This window comes from Cebus imitator, unplaced genomic scaffold (genome assembly GCF_001604975.1).
Source record: "Cebus imitator isolate Cc_AM_T3 unplaced genomic scaffold, Cebus_imitator-1.0 Scaffold7, whole genome shotgun sequence".
NCBI classification, from domain to species: domain Eukaryota; kingdom Metazoa; phylum Chordata; class Mammalia; order Primates; family Cebidae; genus Cebus; species Cebus imitator.
Window position 1 is genome coordinate 6,792,466 of NW_016107322.1, and position 23,546 is coordinate 6,816,011.

The 23,546-nt window shown below is 39.0% G+C and overlaps 1 protein-coding gene across 3 annotated transcripts in view; it reads left to right on the forward strand.

The window, feature by feature from the left end:
• Positions 1-358: 358 nt before the first annotated feature.
• Positions 359-23,546, forward strand: part of NRIP1 (nuclear receptor interacting protein 1) — a 104,424-nt gene continuing 81,236 nt past the window's right edge. Inside the window, exons 1-2 of one of the 3 annotated variants that reach the window (XM_037742523.1) lie at positions 359-477; positions 22,980-23,060. The gene's annotated coding sequence lies outside the window, so the exon portion shown is untranslated. Of the gene's footprint in view, positions 478-1,345; positions 1,468-22,979; positions 23,061-23,546 lie in introns of those variants that run through there. The other 2 variants (XM_037742527.1, XM_017539798.2) reach the window with 2 other exon arrangements.

Here is a 23,546-nt window from a genome sequence, read left to right on the forward strand (position 1 = left end):
AAAGAAACCTGACATCTGGGGATGTGTTGAGGGGGTGTTAATAGTTCCAGTGAGATGCTTGGTTGGGGAGCGTTGAGGACACGATTTTTAAAACAGCAAATACACGGAGAAGGGGAAATTATGGTTTCGTATGACTCTCTCCTCCCTCCACTTTCTCGTTTCACCAATCTGTAGCCCCCCCAATGTAGAGGCGGGTTCAGCGAGATTAGGCTGCAGGAAACCGAGAGGCTCCACCGCGCTGCCGCCCCGGCCTCGTGATGTAATTGTCATTTCTGATTCGGAGACTGAACCGGGGAGAGCTGCCGAAGTAGCAGCCCTGCTCCTTTTGCCTTGTCTCGTTGGGTCAGATCCTGCCCGGGGACGACGTAGTTTGGCTGATAGACTCCGCCGGAGACTTCGCAGTGACAAAGCAGCCGAGGATTAACCCTGCTCCTGGGTCCTACGTCTGTCCAGGGAGCTGAGCTGGGCGCTCCTCAGGTCTCCTTCCTAGTTTTCCTCCCGGAGTCGCGCCACATGAGTGCTGCTGGGTGCCTACTACGTGCTGGGCGTGGGGTCAAAGTAACCCAGAGTTCGCGCCCGTGCCCCCCAAGATTAAAGCAGGACACACAGACGACAGGGAGGTGGAAATCGGGGGTGGGTGGGTGAGAGGGAGCCCAGGGAGCGCGTGTCGTGGGGTGAAGGGGAGGAGGTAGACGCTTAAGGCGCCAGCACCCAGGCAGGGACCCTGGGGCGTCCCGGCTCCCGGGCTGTGCCCAAGCGGGAGCGATCGGCCTGGGTCCCGAGAGCGATTCCCCGGGTGCCCGGGAGGAGCTGTCCAGGCGCCTGCGGCGGTCGGGGGCGGCTGGACAGAGCTGGGAGCCCGGGGGACGGCCCCGGCGCGCCGGGCAGCCCCTCTCCGGGGGACGCGGTCCTCTCGCCGCCTCGGGGCCCCGCAGCCCCGTCTGGGCCACCCCGAGAGCAGGCGAGGAGGAAACCCACGCACCAGAGAGGGCTCCCCGACTCCGCGAGCGGCCCGGATCCGCGCGGCTTCCTCCCGACCGAGTGACAATGGGAGGGAGGGGGAGAAAAGGGTTAAGAAACTTGGCTGAAGAGCTGAATGGCGTGGGGCGGCGAGGGGAGGGACTGGGCCGCGGCGGACTCGGCGGCGGAGGGAGGAGCGCGGCTGCGGGCGGGCGGCGAGCGAGGCGCTCAAAGTCAGCCTCGCAGACATTGCAGCAGAGCCCCGAACTCGGGAGGCGGCGGCGGAGGAGGTGGAGGAGGCGCGGCGAGGCGCAGGGACGACCCGGCCCCACGCCCGCCCGCCACCCGCGCGCGCCCGTCCGCCCGTGGCCTCGCGTCCGCCGCTGCGCCGGGAGCGCCGCTGGTCGGAGGAAGAGCTCGCCGGGGCGCCGGGCCAGGACGGGGCGGCGGGCGCCTTCGCAGACCGAGCCTGACGGAGCCGGAGGCTGGGAGCCGCGGCGGCCTCGGGTGAGTGGCGGCCGCGGCCGGGGCGCTCCGAGGAGCAGGCTCTGGCGCCGCCGGAAACGGCCGGGAGTGCGGCCCGCGGAGGCGCTGGCTGGGCGGGCAGGGCCGCGGGGGCGTCGGGGCGGCGGGGAGGGTGCGTTTCCGGGGAAATCCTGCCTCCGCTCCCCGGGGTCTCGCGGGGGGCCAGGCGGCAGGGCCGGCAAGTTGTGGAGTGGCCCCGGGGCTGCCCGCCCGTCCGTGCCAGTGCCGGGCGAGGGGGCAGCCGCTGCGTGGCCCCGCGCGGGAGCTCGCGGGCCCGGATCGGGGTTGCGCCCGGTTCGCCTGCCCTCTCGGCCCCGAGCCCCGGGCACGGCTCTCCGCGGCGCTCTCGGTCCTGCCGGATCCGGGCGGCGCCTTTCGCCCGGGTGCGTCCCTGCTCGGCGCTCGCGGGATACCCGGCTGGGAAAGTGAATGGGAACCGGGACCGCTCGCCCGGCCCCCAGCCGACCCCAGGCCCGCTCTGCCCGCACTCGCCGTCCCCTCCTGAGGGCGAGGCTCACAGCCCCGAGGCCTCAGCCGTCGTTTTACCCGGAGCCGGGGGCCGGCTCCCATTTGGGCTGAGCCCCGTGGAAGTCCGGGGAGGCTGCCTTTTCTCCCTTCTTCTGTGTCCACGTTACTACTATTGAGTATTGTTTTACGAAGGTTCCCGTGGACGTCTTCTGCACACCCTCCCAGCCCTTGCAAAGTAGTTTCCCAGTTTTGATCGAGTTGGTGTTCAGTCTGAAGGAACAAAGGAATCAACTGTGTCTTACAGGCGGACAGGCTGGAGTCTGTGACACATGTTGATCTCTGAGGCATTCCAGGAGTTGCTACCTTTTATCACGTCAGTAATTCGGTTCTGAAGGTAGTAAAAGAAAAACGGAATGATAAGCACTTTTGCGTTTTAAAAATATTCTTTAATGGCACATTTTACTTCGGGGAAAAAAAAGACGTTTTTAGGTACAAGGTTTTTTAAAAACTCAGTTGGTGGAACTGAGTTAGAGTTTGTCTCTGGTATTGTAAATGATTACATGTGGGATTGTGAAGGAAATTGTGTCCTTAGAGGCAGAGAAGCCATCTGTAGGTGTCCACAGTAAAAATGGTTGTCGGGTTATATATGATGAATGCTCTTTCTATTTCTTGGGGGAATTTGTGAAGCAAGGGGCTTCGGTAATTCATTCTTTCAAGTTATGAATTGCATTGAACCTGCTTATTAGTGAATCATAGGTTTAGTAAGTGGGTTGCATTATTCAATGTTTAATCATCAGTTTTCCACCTTTGTTGAAGAGATAGTGAAATAATAGACTTTTTAAACAAATGGTGCTTCATCTGCCTGGCCCCTAAGTATCGGTTGCCGCCTGGAGTATATTGAAATGTTTTTTTAACTTCCAAGTAAGTGAGTTGCTCTGGTTTTGCCCAGCAGTTCGGTATCGTCGATAGGGTTTATCTGGTTAAGGGAGCAGTAGCTTCATCACCTGTAGTAACTTTTCTTTGCCTGGGTATAGTTACTAGAGACAAAGAAGGAGAATCAATTAGTGGAGCAGATACTGCCCTGCAGGTTATAGGACTGGTTACTCTAATCTGTTTCATTCTCTGGTGGAAAAGACCTCTTTCCAAACTTACCCTTAACAGTGCCCTAGAAGTGTGAGTAAAATATACATCAAAACATAAGAAAAAAAAATGACTGTTTGTTGTTGATTTTATTCGTATGAGTTAGTTGAAAATCAGATTTAATGCCTGTTTTACATGCGTTTCCAAACTCTGCAGAACTTGGATTTTGTGAATTTTAACACCCTAAAATATTGTTAACTTTGCAGTAATGTGTGAAGAGACCAAAGGCTTTTCTGACTCTTGCAGTTATAAATGCAAAACATCATGATAAAAAATAACCTATACCACCACCTAGAGTCTGTTTGTTAGTTTATTGCTCATGAAGTTTGCTTAAATTGACGTGTCCGTTACAGTTTTGATATAGTCGAAAATGATTAAGAAGTGCTGGCTTTCAAAAGGCCATCCAAGAGAACAATAATTTAAGTAATAAATAGCAAATGCCAGTTTAAATTATTCGTGCCACCTTTAGAATTGAAAATTATGACATATCAAGTTGAGTGGGCTATTCTCCAAGATATTAATTCAAAAGATTTTAAAACGGAGTTCTCGGCTTGTGCGCCAAGGCAGTTCTGATTCCTTAACAACTTCTGCGATGTTATCAGATTCAAGAAATCTTCCAAATCAGATGCCATTAGAACTTCTTAAAGTCCGAATGAAACACAAGCAAAAATATAGGAAAGCATTACAACTACAGAAATTCTGGAAATTCAGAAGTTAAGAGAACGCAGCCTATGGCAGAGTTGTGGTTCAGAGACGTGAAAAGTAAAATCAGTGTGAATTAAAGTGGTAATCTGTTTTGCTGGTAGTCTGTATGTGGTAAAGCAGTCTATTAAATGAGACACCTTAGGGAGGCCGCTTTGTTGCCATGTGGCTTATCACATTGTCCATGGAGGAAGTAATGTTCCTCCTTTAAATGGTGTAGCCTGAGAGAAAGATGGCCTCCAAGATCTTTAATTAAATACCAGTTGAACAGAAAGAACTAGAGCACTGTATTAATTCTGTCAAACATCACTATTTTAGAACATTGAGGACAACTAAAAATGAATTAACTGATATCTGAAAGCAGAGTTTGATAGAAGGTGACAGGTGAGGCAAAATATGCCAATCTAATGGAACAAATAAGATAAGGAGATATGCCATCCTTGACTCTAGAAAGATCAGAGGGAAGAAGATTATTGTTAATTGCACAGATTCTATTGCAGACCAGCGCTAGAAGACAACGCTATAGAAGTAATTTTAAATCAGAGTGGCTTAGGATATGTGAGGTTAAAGGAATTTGGCTTTTAATTTTAAAACATTAAAGAATGTAAGAAACTTAAAAGCTCACGTTCTAAGTGTTGTTTGGGAAAAGCAATAATAGTTTGGGGTATCAGGTTAAAAAATAGTTTTGCTCAGAAAAAGTTTAAAATACCTAATTTTTGTCCAGGAAAACGTTATTGACTTTAAATTGTGATGGGGGCAGTTTTGCTTTTCACATTTGAGATTGCTTGATACAGTTAGTTTTTAATGTAGGTTAGTAAGAGGAGTTCTAGTCTCTCCCCCACCCTTTCTTTCCCTCCCTCCCTTCCTTTCTTCCCCTTTTCTAAAATAAACAGCGTCTACATCTTTGGATATTTTCTTCCATGAAAAGTGCACTCGTTGCAGCTTTCCTTCTTGGCTGTGGTTGGGGTGAGGTTTCTTCATTCTTGTACTTTTTTCCTTCTGCCCCTTCAAGTGATTGATACACAATCAGAGTAGGCTTTGTTTTGTGTGTTTAATAATGATTTACTCTTACATGGATGAAGAGTGGGAAAAAAGCATTTGCTGTTCTAGCAAACTCCTGTATACCTGTGTCTTCCAACTGGAGACATATTTTCATTAAAATAATCTTGATTACTATTGAAAAGTCAAAGAAAATTTTCAACCAGATAAGCTTGGGGACTTGCAGGATGTATGAGTTTGAATCTGTGAACTAAATAGTTCAAGCTGCATTTTCTTAAGTTGTAGTTTTTTTCAGGGACTTTTGGGGCACGGGGAATGAGCAGGCTCATCCTGTGGTATTTAGGTAACACAACAATTAGAGAAATGTAACACCAGTATGGTCACTAAGACTTTAGAAGGCAAAAGCTAGGAGTGTCAGATGGTGAAACAGGCCATTGGAATGGAACTGAAGATTATGTCGAGAGGTTGGAATGAACAAAAAGTAAATGGAGGAGAGAGATCTAATTTNGATCCTGAAGCAGGGACATGAATTGCTGATGGTAATGGATTCTCTATTCTCTTTTATGAGGGCAGCAATATTATATAAACAGTGGTTATTTGAGGGAGAGAAATGACAAGTTCTCCATTTGTGCATGTTCACACTTTGTTTTGAATGTCTCTGAGATGTATCTAAAGTAGAGGATCAAAATTGGGTACCACCGTGGAATCAGGAGTTTCACTTTAGAGGAAAATGAATTAATATTAGATCACTTTTTCCTTAATCTTTTAAGATCTGGAATTTTTCAACGGGCTTCATCAACAGAGAAAACTGTTCTGAATGCTAAAGTTTGAGTGATAAACTGGATAATTCTTTTATAGGACCTCTGATAAAGATAAGCAATGTAAGTAACTGCAGAAAGAATGCTTTATTCAAGCACATCACCTATGATTCATGATAGGAGGAAAACTGAGACCGCAGAAACTCCTGAAGTCTTGTTAGGGTTTCATTGCAAAGTAGTATATGAATGCCCATCTGCTGTTTTTTTCTTGAAATTTAGTGTTCAAGTTGATGGATACTGAATGTGTGGGATTCTGAAGATTGGAGTTTATTTAGAACAGAACTTTCCTTGTTTTACTATGAGTTATGAAATGCAGTTTTAATTTGTTGCAATACAGAGACTGAGATGAGTAGGGATTTATACTAACTTTCGTCACTGTTAACGGCACGTACTCTATATCATGAGCCTTGAAATTCAAATTGATCTCTACACTATTTTGTAAATATTACAAATGAAGCATTACAAAATTTGTGGTATTTTAGCTTATCAAAATGCACCTGAAACATAAAAAGTTTTCCTAAAGTTCTTAGAAGAATAGGAGAGATTTAAAAATAAATTTGATATATTTTATCATTATGTTAGGATTTTGTTAAAATTAACACCTTGAATCATGCTAGGGATAAACATTTAGCCTATAACTCTAAAAGTAATATAATGCGAAGCAGATTTAAAGAATTTACAAGGCTGGCAAATCAAAAATAGAGGAAAAAAACTCAGGGGTTATGAAAAAAGGATCCTCTTAGTATTAAGATTTTTAAAAAATCTATACACAGTTTTAAGATACACTGTTCTTGAAGATAATGGGGTGAATAATTACCTGCTAAACAAATTATGGGTCATATGATTCTATTTTTGGTTGAAATAATTTCAAGAACTCCAGCATATGTTGCAACTTGGGCTGGAAAGGTGATTGTGACATACAGCCGTTCATCCATTCTCCCCTCTCCTTTGCTCCTTCCCTTCCCTCCTTCCACTTTTAAAGCATAGGTCTGGAGTAGTAAAACACAAAAAGAGTTTTGTTAAACTTGATCATAGAATTCTCTGACAGGGTTAATAGTTATGTTGAAATTCAAAGTTAGCATGGTTTGCTCTCCCCAGAAAATTTTCAACTTCTTACACCTCAGGGAATAAAAGCTCTAAATTAAAACCTATCTTGCTTCTTTAACTTTGTGTCACTTAGCAAAAATATCTTTAAGGATGGAAAGATGAGACCCTATGTGCCTTAAATTCCAAGGCACTGTGTGACTAAGCTCAGAGTTTCAATAAATATTAAACTAGAATCCTGCTGGGAATTTTGAGTCATCAGCTTAAACTACTCCTGGGACCAAGACAACTCTGGTTGACCTGATGTTGGTGTTTATTCAGAGCTTTGATGGAAAGGAGCCTCTCACCCTTGGACTTCTAATTAAGAAAGTAATTTCTTAGTCACTTGTTAAGTGATAGTCAGAGCTACTTCTTGTTTTCAAGCCTGTGATTTGCTATAGGATTGAGCGAAACAGAGAAACTAAGGAGTTTGGAGCGTCTGCTGTTAGGAGTCTGCTTCATTTTACTTTTACTTTCTTATGTAGCTATATGAGGGTGCGAGGTAAAAGTCTCGTGATAAGCTTTAGATCCTTAAGAGAAAAGCTTAGCTGAACTCACCTATAGTGACTAAGATGGCTTTCCTTATAGTTACATGTTTTTAATAGTTGAGTTTGCCTATACACTCTATAACGTGCGCATGTTAAATATGTCACTGCATTAAAAAAAGTATTTCATTAGTAAGATGAGAAATTGTTTGTGTACAATGTTGAAGTAAGAGTAGTAGTCTGATGGTGTGTTTGATAACAGGACACAATCAAAATTTGAGAATTAGAAGTTCAAAAGGGACTTCTTTCTTGAGGAATCTATCTAGAAGTTGAGAGGTAGGAAATGTTTACCAGATTGTAGTGGTTTCTGAAAAGCATGCTTTTTAAGATTTTTAATTCCTGAATTTATGAGTTTATATTATAGTAATCTGTAATAGAGCAATAGATTTATACACTGGAAAAGAAACAAATTAAGGGAAGGAGAGAGTGTACAAGACCATGGAGGACATCAAGAAAATGTGTTTGTAAATATGTGAAACTCTTCAAATGGGAAATAAGAAATATCCTCAAAAGGAATTAATCACAGTTGCAGTTTTTCTCCTAAAGGGGCTGTTTGCACAGTGGGTCATGTAGGCTCAGGTTTGATATTTGAAAAACTTATTAAAAATAGTATTCCTGTTTTGTTATTCCACATTTATTTTTTGAATTTAGGTTCTGCTAAATCAAGATGATACAGATAAAAGGAAAGCCCTTTTATCTCCCCCAGCAGCATCTGTTGAATAAGGGGGTTAGCTTTGATTTCTGAATTCTAAAATTCTGATTATACAGCAGTATATGCTGTTGTTGATAGTCAACAGTAAAGATTTCAAGCCTGTGGTTTTAAACGAAGAAGAGATGATTGGGTAGAAACTTGAAATACTAAGAAGTTGTTTAGTTACTTGCCTGTTGCCTTTTCCTGTTTTGTTGGGAGGGGGAGCAGGGAAAGGAAGAGCATTGAATGTTTTGGGGCGGCCGGCCGTTTTGTGCCAGACGTTGTGCTTTGAAGCTTTACATACATTTTGTCTTGCTTTTGTCTTTTAATCCTTTCAATTCCCCTGTGACATATAGGTATCATTTTCCTAGTTTAGCGATAAAGAAACCTAGTCTGAGAAATCCAAGAGCAGTTAACTTGCCTGCGGTCACGTGGCTAATTTCATTGTTAATTTCATTTTCTTTAAGAATATGCCATTGTTCGAAGAGAAAACCAGTTGCCATCTGATTTTCAGGAAGCTGTTAAAAAACCTTGCTCTCAACCTGGTAGCCACAAAACTCATGCAGCATTTCCAAGCCTCATAGCCTGGATTCTCCAAGACCAGGCTCACTGGGAAGGCACACTGTTGCCAGTTGATGAGTCTGCAGCAGTTTATGCTAGTTCTAGAAACACTGATGTGCTGCTGCCTGCAATGCACTGGAGAGAAATGTAGTCACCAAGGGCTGCCACAAAGGCTCTTCCCCCTCCAATGCTAGCTCTTGTGAAGTGTACCACAGAATTACTGCAGTGTTATTTGAGGCAGTGAAAGCAACTATATTTCTTGATATAATTCATTAAAATAGCTTCCCGTGGTCTTAATCTGAGTGTTCCCAAGGCTAATTATGTTTGTCCACTTCAAGGAGCGGTCGTAGCAAATTCAGAACCATAGCTCTTCCTAGTTGAAAAGTTACAACTCTTGACTATTACAGAGTTCTTAGCATGATTTTTTAAAATTACCTTATCTTCACTCACAAGAATTTTGTTAAAGACTGCTGTGCTGATAAACTGGTCTCTGAAATACAGAGGAAATTGACAGTGCATTTGTGAATTGGAAGGAAGTAGAAGTAAGAGATGAGGAGTAGTTGGCTTTATTTTGGGAGTAGGCTGTGGTCAGGAGGGAGATTTTTGAGTTGGGGAGCTTTGTGGCACATAGTACATTTTTAAGCACATACCAGGTATGTGCTTTTATTGTTAAGGCCATGAGACATGGAGTTATGAGTTTCTCCACCTCCTTTTACTTGCCTCATTTAAAATTTATGGAATCTTGAACCTGAAAGATTCAAGCTGAGTGGTTCCCTATACCCTGAAAGGTATAGTCAAATTGAAACTATATTGGAGAAACAAGGATGAATAGTAAGACTAGTAAACAAAATATTTTCTAGGGTGCTTTGGATTGTGAATTGTCAAATCATGTTGGAAAAGCAAGAGATTTGTATAAAAACTGCCAAGGAAACATTTTGTATCTATCTTTTGTTTAAAGAAAACATCATATTTTGGCCAAATAAGAAAAAGGAGAAATTGTCAAAGTGAACAACATGGAGGAAAGAACATCTTTTTAAAGATCAGGTATGAACTTATATGCCTTTAAAAAAATGAATTGAAATACACCACATCTATGTGATGCCAAATATAAGGATTGAAAACAGTCTTTTTTAAATTTACCATCTGATTCCTTCCCAATATTTTGATGGTTGCTATTGTGGCAAAACCCAAGGCAATGCATTGTTAACTCTATTGCTAAAAATCTACTTTTATCTGTCCTGGTGAGACTTGACTGACCTGAGTCAAAGTCACATATCTTTTTTAAACTTTGAATTTCTTTTGCTTGGACTTTGACAAATTGAAGTGATTTCATAAATCGTTAGATTTTCAGGTTGGAAGAGATTTGATAAAAGGTATGGCTGCTCTGGATTTAAGCACACTTATCTTAGAGGTACCTTGTCCTCCCCCTATTTATCAAACAAGTTGGTTTTTAGATGCATCTTGCGTATGGAAGAGCACACAGTTAGTGTAGACTGTAAATAAGATAATGATAAAATGCTGCCATTTAGTGCTTATGTGCCATTTTTTTTTCTTGGGTTTCCTTCTTTCTCTATTTTTTGTTTCATCTTTACTCTGTTTTCTTTTTTATTTCTTAGTATCTCATTCATACTTGTTTTAATTGTCAGGGAATCCATGTGATACAATGGGGTAAATGATTACTTATCTTCTGGCAGTTTTTGTTGTGGTTAAGTTAAAATGTCCAAAACAGTTATTATCTGCATTTCACAGAGGAAAGAAATTGAGTCCTTAAGAATTTAAAGAAATTTTGAAAGTCATTCAGCTAGCCGTTGGGTAGACCTAGGATGATCAGTCAAATCTTTATTTATTTCACACTTTTTAGTTTATTTTTGTCAAAGCAGTCTCAGAAAGAGGTATTTGTGTACCAGGTGTTAAGGAATAATTAATAACCTTTGATGATGGATCCTGCAGTAAAATCCAAGCTAGCACCAAGAAGGTATCTATAATAATGAGAACTGGGTCTTGGGACATGGAATGAGAAATGGCTGGCTGCATCACTTTTGTTCCAGTACATTATTTTCTTCTCATGGTCTTCATGAAAGTCTTAGGATTCATTGAATATTCTAGTAGTTGAAATGTAATTTCCAGGCTGAGAATTTAAAAAAAAGAAGAGTACAGTTATGTACATGTTCATGCAGTGGCATTGTTTTACGTGTTGCATACATTTGGAATTCTATTTTAACAGAAACAGGGAAACTTGCTATTTGTAGATAAACAGAGGCAGATACCTTCAGTTGACCAGAACAGTCACAGGCCAGCTCTACTTTTAACTGATGAGTAACGTTCTGACACCATTAATGGAAGTGCTTGGGTCTGTTGGTTCAACTGGAAACATATCCCAAAGGTTACACACCCTATTTTATTCTCTTGAGAAAGGTAACAAATAAGATGAGGGGACACTGTATGGACCAGTGGTGATAATGTGCTATGAACCAAGTGCACATTGGTCTACACCCCTAGAAAACAGAGTGAGAGAGAAGAAACCTATCTGTTGACCTTTACATGGGCCACACTCTGGCCATGTTCCTGACTTTGGTGAAACAAATTGGAAAGGAATATTCTCCCTCTTGGGACAGTGGGCAAGGGAGTTTGTAGGCTTACTTCTGTCCCCAAGCCTCTAACAAGATCAGATTTTCTTTCACAGTTTTCTGTATACCCTGATTGTGAAAGTTAAACTTGTGTTATAGCTGTTTTCCTTGGTAGACTGTGAAATCCGTGAATAGGAGCTTATTCATCAGTGTACTGTTGGTCTTGTAAGTGCTTGGCACACAGAGGGATGTCTATAAGCATTTGTTGAATTGAACTGCACCAGCCCCAACCATTGGCAAAATTTGGCTCACTTGGTTTAGGGATAGAACCTTTATTTATTTATACATAGCAACTGTTAATTATTATGCATAACTTATGAATAGTGGAAGCTCTTGCACATTTTTTCTTTAGTCCATTTAAATTAGGACTTCTAAAAGAAATAATACTTTTTGCTTAAAATTTCTCATCTTCTTTCCAGGCATATTAAAAAAAAAGTGAAACTAACTGTTGGTGACATTATAATTAATTGGTACTTGAAATAATTTGTTTAGTAACACTACATTTCTTCAGAAATACACAAATTATAATATATTAGAAAACATGTTTAGCAAAATCTTTGGGGACAACTTTTTTTTTTTTAATAAGAAAATGAATCAGAATATTTCTAAAGCCATCTAGGCAGTTTCTTTAGCTTCACTTCCTGGAGTCCAAAGGACCCACCATCTGGGCACACTTAACTGCGTTGGATTTGACGGCCTGGGAAGTAGAAATCTTAACATTTCACATCTAGAGTTAATTTTGGTGTGCAGTAACCTTAAAAGTTAAGAGAGGGTATCAAGAACAATTGGTAATTCAGAACTTGGTAAGTTATAGGGCTTGAGTAATATATGAAGCTCTTTTATATTTTAAAAACTAAAATTTGCTCTTCACTAGAGGTGAATTACCTATTAGAACACCATCATATTTAACTACATTAATAACTGCTGGTAGGAGAAAGAAAATATTTTGAAACGGAGCTCAGAGATTTCTAGATGAGAAATTTATTTTAAAATGCTAATGAAAATATATAAATTACCTGGATATATATTTATAACATTGATTTTTAACAGGTACTCTTAAAATAACTTTAACCTAGTTCCTTGCTTTGTGAAGACAAAGGTTTTTTTTTTAATTTTTGGTTTTTTAACAAAGGTAACTTTATGAGTTTGACAGTATATTTCCTTTGGCTCATATTTCTATGTATTCACATGCTTGTAAATCATAGCAAAAGAAGAGCAAGTTAATTCTTGGGCTAATGTATGAAGTAAAAGGGCAGAAAAATGAGCACATTTTTACTATTTATGCACTATGTTCTACAAAGGTTTTTTTTTAATTTTTGGTTTTTTAACAAAGGTAACTTTATGAGTTTGACAGTATATTTCCTTTGGCTCATATTTCTATGTACTCACATGCTTGTAAATCATAGCAAAAGAAGAGCAAGTTAATTCTTGGACTAATGTATGAAGTAAAAGGGCGGAAAAATGAGTACATTTTTACTATTTATGCACTATGTTCTACTGTGTGCTTTCCAACAGTGCTTATCCTGAGTTCCTGAACTACTTTTTTCTTCATTGTTCCTTAGCGTCAGTCAATATCTTATAGAAATGCATGAATTTCTATACATTAGTCGTGACTGTGAATTTCCCACTATTTGTTTCCTCAGCAGACACTCAAACTTAATTTCTATTTCATCAAGTAAAACTTGTAGCTAAGGTGTGATGTCTGATCGAAATTGACATTATTATCCTTTGTGATGAAAAGGGCAGATAAAACTAAAGTTACTGTCGTTGCCCTTGATACAAATGTTTGCTGAGCTTTGACTACTCATCCATCCATTTATTTTACATGTTACACATCCATGGGTATTCCTCCCTATAATGCTAAGGAATGCTTTTATTTGAAGGCATCATTCTAATAACATAAACACATTCCCTTTGAATTTTAAACTCTTGTTCTCTTTTTTCCCCCTTTAATAAATTATCTCATTGAAATTTTTCATTGTTTTGTCAATACTCTAAACGATCTCGCTTTTGCAAAATCATTGTATGTTCCATTTAATGGCATGTTACTTTAAAACTGCAAAGTTCAGAGTTGGTAAAGGCAAAAGATAACAATATTGGTTAATATTGAGAATAGGTTAAAATGGGCCTTTGGGCAGTCAACAAAAGTAAAATTAAAATCTGACTTTAAATCTTTTGACAATCTGAAATTAATATACATTTCTTCACACCGATCATAGAAATTCAAATGTTGTTTTGTTGCTAATCTTTAAGTTGTTTCTTGTGTCACAATGAGAATGTTAAGAATATTTTTTTTTCTAATTGTAGAAAGTAAATGGAAGGAAAAAGAACAGTATACATTACTATGTGGTAAAACTAAAATATCTTTAATGATTGCATGTTAGTTTGGACTACATTTAATTTTATTTTAGAGTGAATTTGAAAGTTTTTTTGATTTTATGTTTTGGAATTCTGGTAAATATGAACAGCAATTCATATGCATACAGGTGTAAAGAAGATATATTTTAAAAGGTATGATGTGTGAATTTGTCCAGTGAGGATAAGGAGCAAGTTGTAATTGCAGTCTGTAGTTTTAAGTCATTGGCTCTATTGAATACTTCGGTGAAGTATGGGGGAAAAATTGTGTTTGTACATGCTACCTTGTGAGTGTTACAGGATTTAGTAGTTCTCAGTGACCATTGTTACTTTTCAAAAGGAAAAAATTGTAATGAAAGGATAGGATAGGAAGTTTTGATGTGTGGGTGGGGAAAGGAATCATTACTTCTCAACTACTGAAGTCACCATTTATTTTGCTTCAGGCCTCTTTGCATAGAATATTCTAGAGGATGATGAAGGATAATTTGTGGTGAAAATATTAGTATCCTTAACACACTTCCGGGTGGTTTAACTATTAATCAGAAACATCATGGAGAATAAAGAATTGGAGCTAGGGATTACATAGGTTTTAGTGAAGCTTTGCCATGGAAAAGCTATGAAATGGGTGAGTCATTCAACGTTTCTTGCTTCAGTATCAGTGTTACTTCCAAAGTGAGGTTTTACTTCCAAATGTATTGAGTATCAGGGTGAACAGAACTTAGGGCTGGGAGGATGTCCCTTATGATTTTTTTAGCTTGGCATTTAATATTTTACAGCGAAGTTTTTAGCTTAACATAATTGAACTTGTACTAGATAGGGTTAATAGGCTAGAACAAAAGGTCAAAGCATAAGGCATTAGGCTTAATTAAGGGAGAGCAGGAGTGGCAGGAGTGTGTGACAGTTAAATGGGTTTCCCACAGACTAATGTCGGTTACAGTGCAACCATGCCTCAACTTAAGTGGGTTATTTTGTGCAAAGGGCAGCAGTGATTAGCAGTTTGACATGCCAGACACTTCTGGCCAATCCCATCTGTTTTAGAGGTTAAAAAAGCACACCTTTATGAGCTGATGGATTGATTTGTGTGCTCGTCTGGTAAAGATTAGAAGTCCAAGGCCAGTGCAGTAAATGTCAGTTATAGAATATTATACTTTCTTGGTTGGCTCATTGTTTTAACCGTCAACTGTTTTATAATGGGGATAACTGCTGTTTATAGAGTTAAATGCAAGATAGGTTGGGGAATAGGTGAGGGAGGAAGAAAAATATTTCCTAGATGAACTTGTGAATTAACATATTCCATAGCAGGTGTTCACATTTTAAATCGAGTGTTTGTGACCTGTTCCTTACAGTTTCACTCACATTGTTCTTTTCTGAGTGTTATCTGAGCAACACTGCCAGTCCAGGATTCAATTTTGCATACAGAATTAGTAGATTTGTTTATTTAGGTACTTATTTTTAAAGGCGTAATAATTTTTTACTGACCTCCTGAACAAGGGAAAATAAAATGAAAATCACACACACACACACACACACACACACACACACACACACACACAGAGCTCTGTGCTCTTTTATGTGGTCAGTCAGGTGCATTAACAAGAGGAGACACAGGAGAGGCTCAGGAAAACAAAGTTTATTGTACTCGTGAGTTCTCAAAGGCACAGCATTATATTCAGGGCCACGTGGGAAAGCCTCAGCATTGGTTGAGGGGCCAAAGGGGCAGGAGCTAGGAGAGAGGCCAGGCCACAGCCATTTCTGGAGTATCTGTGGTTTTAAAAGCAAGTCAGGGCAGGTAACCAAGTTTAGGATTAGCTAGTTTGCGTAAGCTATAGGTAAATGCTACTGCTACTCCTAATAATAAGCTATAGGTATATAATAATAATAGCTTTGAATAAGTTATAGGTATACAAGTTCTAAACTATAAGATCCCTAGTTTTTCTGGTGTCTGGTCCTGAAATGATGAAGGCAGAAGAATATTGCCTGTTAGGTGTATGGGCCAGGTAGTGGAGGTATAGCTGTGGATTGGTTAGTTTGCATGTGAAAGTGCTGAGTCCTTTGTCATCTCTAAGAATTGGCTGTCATCTCTTCCCAGCCAGAATGGAGTCAAAACCATCATAATATACATAACATAAGAAACATAAACAATACACACATATATACTTGCTTTGAGGGTAGGATTTACTGTGGTCACGTGAGTTTGAAGTGTGTTTGAACTTAGACTCTAACCCATTTCTTCATTGAAAGCTGTTAAGTGTGATGCCTTTGATATAGCTCATTTTTAGTTCTAGATTGTAGCCCATTTAAAGATACACAAATACTAGGCTGTGGTTATAGAAATTGGCTCCAACATATCCTGATATCCAGGGAAAGGAAAGATCCCTATCTTATGTGAATGAAATCATCAGATGTTGTACTCATAGTCAATGAACTTAGGAACATAAAGTATTCATTCAGTCTTTTGGGAAAGGCAGAGAATGTTTGAGAAAAACAAGTTATCTTTATCAGAATATTCTTCCTGAGGTTTGAGTTCAAATAAATGTAGCTAAGAACATTGGAAACACATTGGAAAGTTCTGACTGGTCTCAGTAGCTTATCCTTGTCAAAGAATGTGAACCATGAATTGCCTTTTACCTAGTTACACAGATTATATAGTTCATGTCTGACTCTGTATTGTTTTTATTGAAAGAAAATTGAAATACATGAAGAAGATGCCACTGAAAGTTATCCATAGATGATAATAGTAATTCGTATTTTATTAAGTATATGTATGCATTTATTTTTAAACTAAACTAATCCGAAGTGAATTGGCTTAACTTATGGAAAGACTGAGAAATTTTATTTCTCATTTACAGAGGACAAAGTGACATCATGTATTGGAGTTTATTTAGGCATATGTTAATGAAATATGAATCCATCCTTGTGTTCTTTGTGGAGTAGCGTCACTTGAAATGATTTGGATCTAATATAGATTTGAGTGAAAAAATTTTGCCCTTCTCTGCAGGGAGAGAAGGTGAAGAAGCATAAATTTTTTAATATAATTGCTTCTCTTTCATTAAATCATTTGTAAGTTGCAAAAGATTTGCTTGAGTAGTGAAAAGTGCTTGGATAGTAAATTAAATGTAAGAGATTTACCTGATTTAATGAGTGGAAACTGCTTAAATGAATCTCCTGGTGATGTAATAAACCTGAAACAAATACTTGACATTCTGCAAATGTACTAGTATTATAAACATTTAAAAAGTACCCTGAATTTTATTCTTCTGAGTTCCTTCCCTTTTCTCTAGTAACTTCAAGTGCCCTTAATATCTAGTTTGTGTTACAATTGCATTTTACAAAGCTAATGGGAAATATTTTGTAGGGTTAACTTTGTTTATGTGTGTGTTTTGATATACTCTGAGATTTTGGAGAATACACATTATCCCTTTAATCTATGGTAGTTAATTTGTCAATCTATTGTACCTCTTTTCTGTACAATTAATGTGGTATTATTGGATTTGAGAAATGTAAAGTATGCTCCTGTAAGCAAATTATATATGCTTGTTTAGGTTATAAAAAATGAAAGCAGGAAGTCTTAACATACTTGTCATCCTGTGTTTGTAATTCTTGTCCTAAAACTATAGCTTTGTAACCTGAATATTAGTTGTTAGAAACTTTATAAGACAATGGAAAAATAATGGCCCTATATTATATTTTGATTCTAAATGCTATTAGGTTATAGAATTGTTGTTTTCCTCTATTTAGGCAGGTTATTTTTAAGAAGAAAACCATAATATATGATGAACTTACTCAAATATATATTTTAATGTTGTTTATATGTTTATAAAATGAACATGTATGTGTGTGTATGTTTATGTATTTGTGTGATGTATTTTAAGTAGAGATGTCTACACCTGTTGATTGCATTAAGCACTTGGTGTCTCCTAATGATGGATGAAAAACGTGCTGCCACACTGTCTAAGTGGATCATTTCTCCTTGGTACATTGCATACATTCTACATTTTTCTATTCTGTGACCTTGCAGTCAGTGACTTCAGCCCAGAATAGTTTCAAAGTCATGTAAATGAATGCAATTAAGGTATTGCCTATCATCTTACATAGTTCAGATGGAACCTTATTGGATAGAGAGTTTTATTTGCTTTATGAGAAAGGTCAAAGTAAGGTTAAATTTTATTACATAAAATGATTTGGTAATGTTTTTACTTAGCTCCTAAAAAAGTAGTGTCCTTAATAGGAAATCATAATGCTTTATATTTTCTAATCACCTGGAGGTCTCTTCAGGTTTTGTTTGTTTTTGTCTGATAGTTATAAACTCTATTTTGAGGAGATGCCTTCTGTCGACTTCCAAGATTTTGGGAACATGCTGCCCTTAGTCCTGATTCTAGGTGGCATGCCCTGTTAATGATGTAGGGTGGCTTTCATGTTGCTGATGTGTAGGCATACTTCATTTTATTGTGCATAACTTTATTGCTCTTTGAAGATAACTTTGTTTTTTACAAATTGAAGGTTTGTGGCAGTCCTGAATTGAGCAAGCCTATCTGTACCATTTTCTCAACAGCATGTTTTCACTTTGCATCTCTCTGGTCACATTTTGATAATTCTCACAATATTTAAAACTTTTTCTTGTTGTTATATATGTCATGGTGATCTGTCATCAGTGATCTTTGATATTACTATTGTGACTGTTTTGGGGTATCATGAATTGTGCCCATATTAGCCAGTGAAGTGAATTGTTCATTGTGTTCTGACTGCTTTACAGACTGGCTGTTCCCCCATCTCGTCTGCCTTTCCTTGAGCTTCTCTGTTCCTTGAGACACAACGATATTGAAATTAGGCAAATTAATAACCCCATTATAGCTTCTAAATATTCAGCTGCAAGGAAAAGTTACAGGTCTCTTACTTTAAATCAAAAGCTAGAAAAGATTAAGCTTAGTGAGGAAGGCATGTTGAAAGCCAAGGTAGTTTGAAAGCTTTGCCTCTTGTGCCAGTTCACCAAGTTGTGAATGTAAAAGGAAAAGTTCTTGAAGGAAATTAAAAGTGCCACTCCAGTGAACACATGAATAATAAGAACACAAAGTAGCCTGCTATGGTTTGGCTGTGTCCCCACCCAAATCTCATCTTGAGTTATAGTTCCCATATTCCCCACATGTCATGGGAGGGACCCAGTGGGAGATAATTCATTCATGGAGGCAGTTAACCCCATGGTGTTCTTGTGATAGTGAGTGAGTTCTCATGAGATCTAATGGCTTTATAAGGGGCTTCCCCCCCCACTCCCGCTCGGCACTTCTCCTTTCTGCCACCTTGTGAAGAAGTGCCTTGCTTTCCCCTCACCTTCTGCGATGATTATAAGTTTCCCGAGGCCTGCCAACAATGCAGAACTGTGAGTCAATTAAACCTCTTTCCTTTATAAATTACCCAGTCTCAGGCCTTTCTTCATAGCAGTGTGAAAACTGACTAATAGCCTTATTGCTAATATGGAGAATATTTTAGCAGTCTGGATAGAAAATCAAAGCAGCCATCACATTCCCTTAAGCCAAACCCAAATGCAGAGCAGGGCCCTCACTCTCTTTAATTCCACAAAGGCCGAGAGATATGGAGAAACTATAGAAGAAAAGTTGGAAGCTAGCAGCAGCTTGTTCATGAAGTTTAGTGAGAGAAGCTGCCTGTATAACATAAAAGGGCAACGTGAGGCTAATCCTGATGTAGAAGCTACAGCAAGTGTTCAGAAGATGTAGGTAAGATAATTGATGATGATGGCTACACTAAACAGCAGATTTTTAGTGTAAATGAAACAGCCTTCTGTTGGATGAAAATGCCATGTAGGACTTCTATAGATAGAGAGGAGAAACCAATGCCTGGCCTTAAAACCTCAAAGAACAAACTGACTTTTTTATTAGGGGTTAAGACAGCTGATGACTTGAAGGGGAAACCAGTATTTATTAGCCATTACAAAAAATCCTAAGCCCTTTAAGATTTATACTAAATCTCCTCTGCCTATGTTATGTAAATGGAAGAAAAAGCCAGGATGACAGAACATCTGTTTACAGCATGGTTTGCTGAATGTTTTAAGCAAAAAAAAAAAAAAAAAAAAAAAAAAAAGATTCCTGCCAAAATATTACTGCAGATTGACCACGTACTTAGTCACTCAAGAGCTCTGATGGAGATGTACAATGAAGTTAACGTTGTATTAGTCATGGCTGCTAATACAGCATCCATTCTGTAGTCTGTGGATTGAAGAGTAATTTCAACTTTCAAGCCATAGTATTGAAGAAATACATCTTGTGAAACTATAGCTGCCATAAATAGTGATTCCTCTGATGGATCTGGGCAAAGGCAACTGTAAACTTTCTGAAAAGGATTCACCATTCTAGATGCCATTGAGAACATTTGTAATTAATGGGAGGAGGTCAAAATATTAACATCAATAGGAGTTTGAAATCAGTTTCTCCCATCCCTTATGGATGACTTTGACAGGTTCAAGACATCAGTGGAGGAAGTAACTGCAGATGTTGTGGCAATTGCAATAAAACTAGAATTAGAAGTGGAGCCTGAAGATGTGACTGAATTGGTACAATCTCATGAGAAAACATGAATGGATGAGGAGTTCCTTCTTATAGATGACCAAAGAAAGTGGTTGCTTGAGATGGAATCTACTGACGAAGATATGGTGAACATTGTTGAAATAACAAAGGATTTACAGTATCATGTAAACTTAATTGATAAAGCAGTGACAATGTTCGAGCATGGCCTGGAATCCTGTGGCATCCACAAAATTACCTTCAACTCCAAGATGAAGTGTGATGTGGACATCTGCAAAGAACTGTATGCCAACACAGTGCTGTCTGGTGGTACCACCACGTACCCTGGCATCTCTAACAAGATGTAGAAGGAGATCACTGCCCTGGCACCCAGCACGATGAAGAACAAGATCATTGTTCTTCTCGAGCGCTAGTACTCTGTGTGGATCAGCAGCTCCTTCCTGGCCTCACTGTCCTCCTTCCAGCAGATGTGGATCAGCAGGCAGGAGTATGAAAACTTTTCTGAGCAAGTTAGATTTTGTCAAGAAAGGATTTAATACAGCTAAGTCACAGTCCACCTGGAAGCACTTGCAGTGGACTCTCCATCGTCCACCACAAATGCTTCTAGGTGGACTGTGACTTAGGTTTTGTCAAGACTAACTTGCTCAGAAAACAAGATGAGAGTGGCGTGACTTTTTTGTTTTGTTTTGTTTTTTATTGGCTTGATTTAGGATTTAAAAACTGGAACTGTGAAGGTGACAGCAGTCAGTTGGAGCGAGCATCCCCCAAAGTTCTACAATTTGGCCGAGGATGTTGATTGTGCATTGTTCTTTTTTTAAATAGTAATTTCAAATATCGTGAAATGCATTGTTATAGGAAGTCCCTTTCCTTCCCAGAAGCCACTCCACTTCTTTCTAAGGAGAATGGCCCAGTCTTCTCCTGAGTCCACACAGTGGAGGTAATAGCATTGCTTTCGTGTAAATTTTGTAATGCAAAATTAAAAAGAAATTTTTTTTAAATCTTCACCTTAATACTTTTTAATTTTGTTTTATTTTGAAAGATTAGCCTTTGTGGCTACCCGTTTTTTGTTCCTCAACTTGAGATATAAGAAGGCTTTTGGTCTTCCTGGGAGTGGGTGGGGCAGCCAGGGCTTACCTGTACACTGACTTGAGACCAGTTGAATAAAAGTGCACACATTAAAAAAAAAAAGAAGAAGAAATCATTACAGACACCCCAACCTTCAGAAACCACAAGCCTGAGCAATCAGCAGCCATCAACATGGAGGCAAAGTGTCCACTACTGAAGATTAGAACTCTCTGAAGACTCACATGATTGTTAGCATTTTTAGCAATAAAGTATTTTTATATTAAGGTATGTACATTGTTTAGACATAATGCTATGGCACGTTTAATGGCTATAGTACAGTGTAAACATAACTTTTATATGCACTGGGAAACAAAAAAAAATTGCGTGTCTTGCCTTATTATAATATTCACTTTGTTGTAATGATCTGGAGTAGAACCCAGGATATCTCTGAGGTGTACCTTTATGTGCTTAGAGGACTTGCATTAGTGCCTGAGTACCATGCCTGTTGGTATAGGATATCAGACAGTGACACTAGCGTCCCAACTCATCTGGGTAGAAAGAACACCGCCACCACCCCCCAGCCAGGCTGAATCTCTTGGGCAGAGGATTAGGAGAACATTGAAATAGATACTGGAGGAGTCTTACTAATGAAGAACTGACAGTGAATGAATGGATGAGAGAAAGAGAGAGAGAGAGAGAGTGAGTGTGTGTGTGTATGTGTGTGTGTAGTAACTAAAGGGATGTATTTTTCATTGTAGTTGGTCCATATAAAACTACCATCTTCTCTTTCATGGTATTATTTTTACTTAAGCCTGGCATATTAATTGATTAAGGCTCTACGATTCATTGATTTCATTTATCAGACATTTATGGAGTATCAGCTGTATGCCCTGCACCATGCTGAGTATTGGGGACTCACAGACACAGGAAGAATAACCATAAGCAAGATATAGACTAAGTAACCTACAGGTGTAATGGTGAAGAGCCTGCTTGGTTAGGATGTTGGGGAAGTATTATGCTAAGAAATTTGTTACCTTTGTGTGGTTTTAAGGAGACTGAAGGGTCCCTGGTAAAATGAAATGAAAATGAAAAATAGCTACTTCATTTTGGGAGGTTAGAATTCTGGTTTACAGATTTATTTTTAGTCAAAGCTATAATCTTTGAGAATTGATTTTAGTGTATAGACTATGAATTGAGAATTCTAGAAGTGTAAATCAGATATAAGTGTCATGGCTGATATAAATTGAATGCTGCTATGGTGGTATCAGGGAGTTTGCATGATACCTTCGTTACCACCAGCTAGCTTCACTCTCCATTGACCTATTAATCAAAATAATGTTTCCTCAGCCACCACAATGTTAACTTGTTTGCTGTATCTCTTACTGGCCAAAAACTTTGATCCACTCTTTTGTTCCTGAAGGTATGAGCTTTTCCACATCGGTGTCGTTCTGTATCTAGTATGGTTCTAATTCTCAGTTTTACATTTTCGGTTCCTAGCGATACAGAAAAGAAACAAGGTGTTTCAAACTCTGCAATGACTATTAAATAATTCTAATACTTTTTTTCTCCCAGAATCCTTGACTGAAATTCCTCTTTATCCTTGATCTTAACTTTTTACATCATTGACAATAGGAACAGTCTTTACAGTAGTATAAAAACAGATAGGTAGTATATTCTGGTAAATAATTCTGTCATGAAGTTGTTTCGTTATACCTGGTCAACCACTTTGCCCAAAGAAAGCATGTATCATGAAGTATATAAATACTTTTTTTTTTTTTTACCTTGCAGTGTATCTATCTTTTTTGTTGATTTTTGAGATGATTTAGTTAGTAGTTAAAATTTCATTATAAAACAACTCTTTGAGATAAGGTGCACTTGAAGTAACACTTATTTCTCTTAATTTTCAGGAAGTGTTTGGATTGTGAGCTATTTCAGAACTCTGTTCTCAGGACTCATTATTTTAACATTTGGGAGAAACACAGCCAGAGGTATTGTCTTTTGTCTCATTGCTCCATTTTTTAAAAATGTTATCAAGCCTTTCCAATTGTAAAAAAGTAAGACTGCTATGTCACATTTTGTTGTTTATGTTTTCTTTAACTTTTAGATATTGATAAACTAGTTTGCCATTTGTCACAAAGAAGATGTTTATATTTCAGTTTTGGTAGATCAGAATTTTGTGTAAGTGAATAAAAAATCTGGTTTAAAGAAAACCAGTTTTACCTATTGTAAACACCAAGGTATTTGCATTTTACTTTACTAGTATAGAACTATTTTAAAGAATGTATGGATTTAAAAATGAGATACATAAAATTCCTGTGTATCTAAGACAGTGTGAAGTATACATGAAATATTCAGGCAATCTTAAAATTCTTCCTGCCTGTGACAGCTCCACCTTCTAGTGTAGAGATCAGCTGCCATCTGCATTTGCATCAGTCTCTCTTCAGGTTCCATGGACAGATTCAGTGAGGCCACCT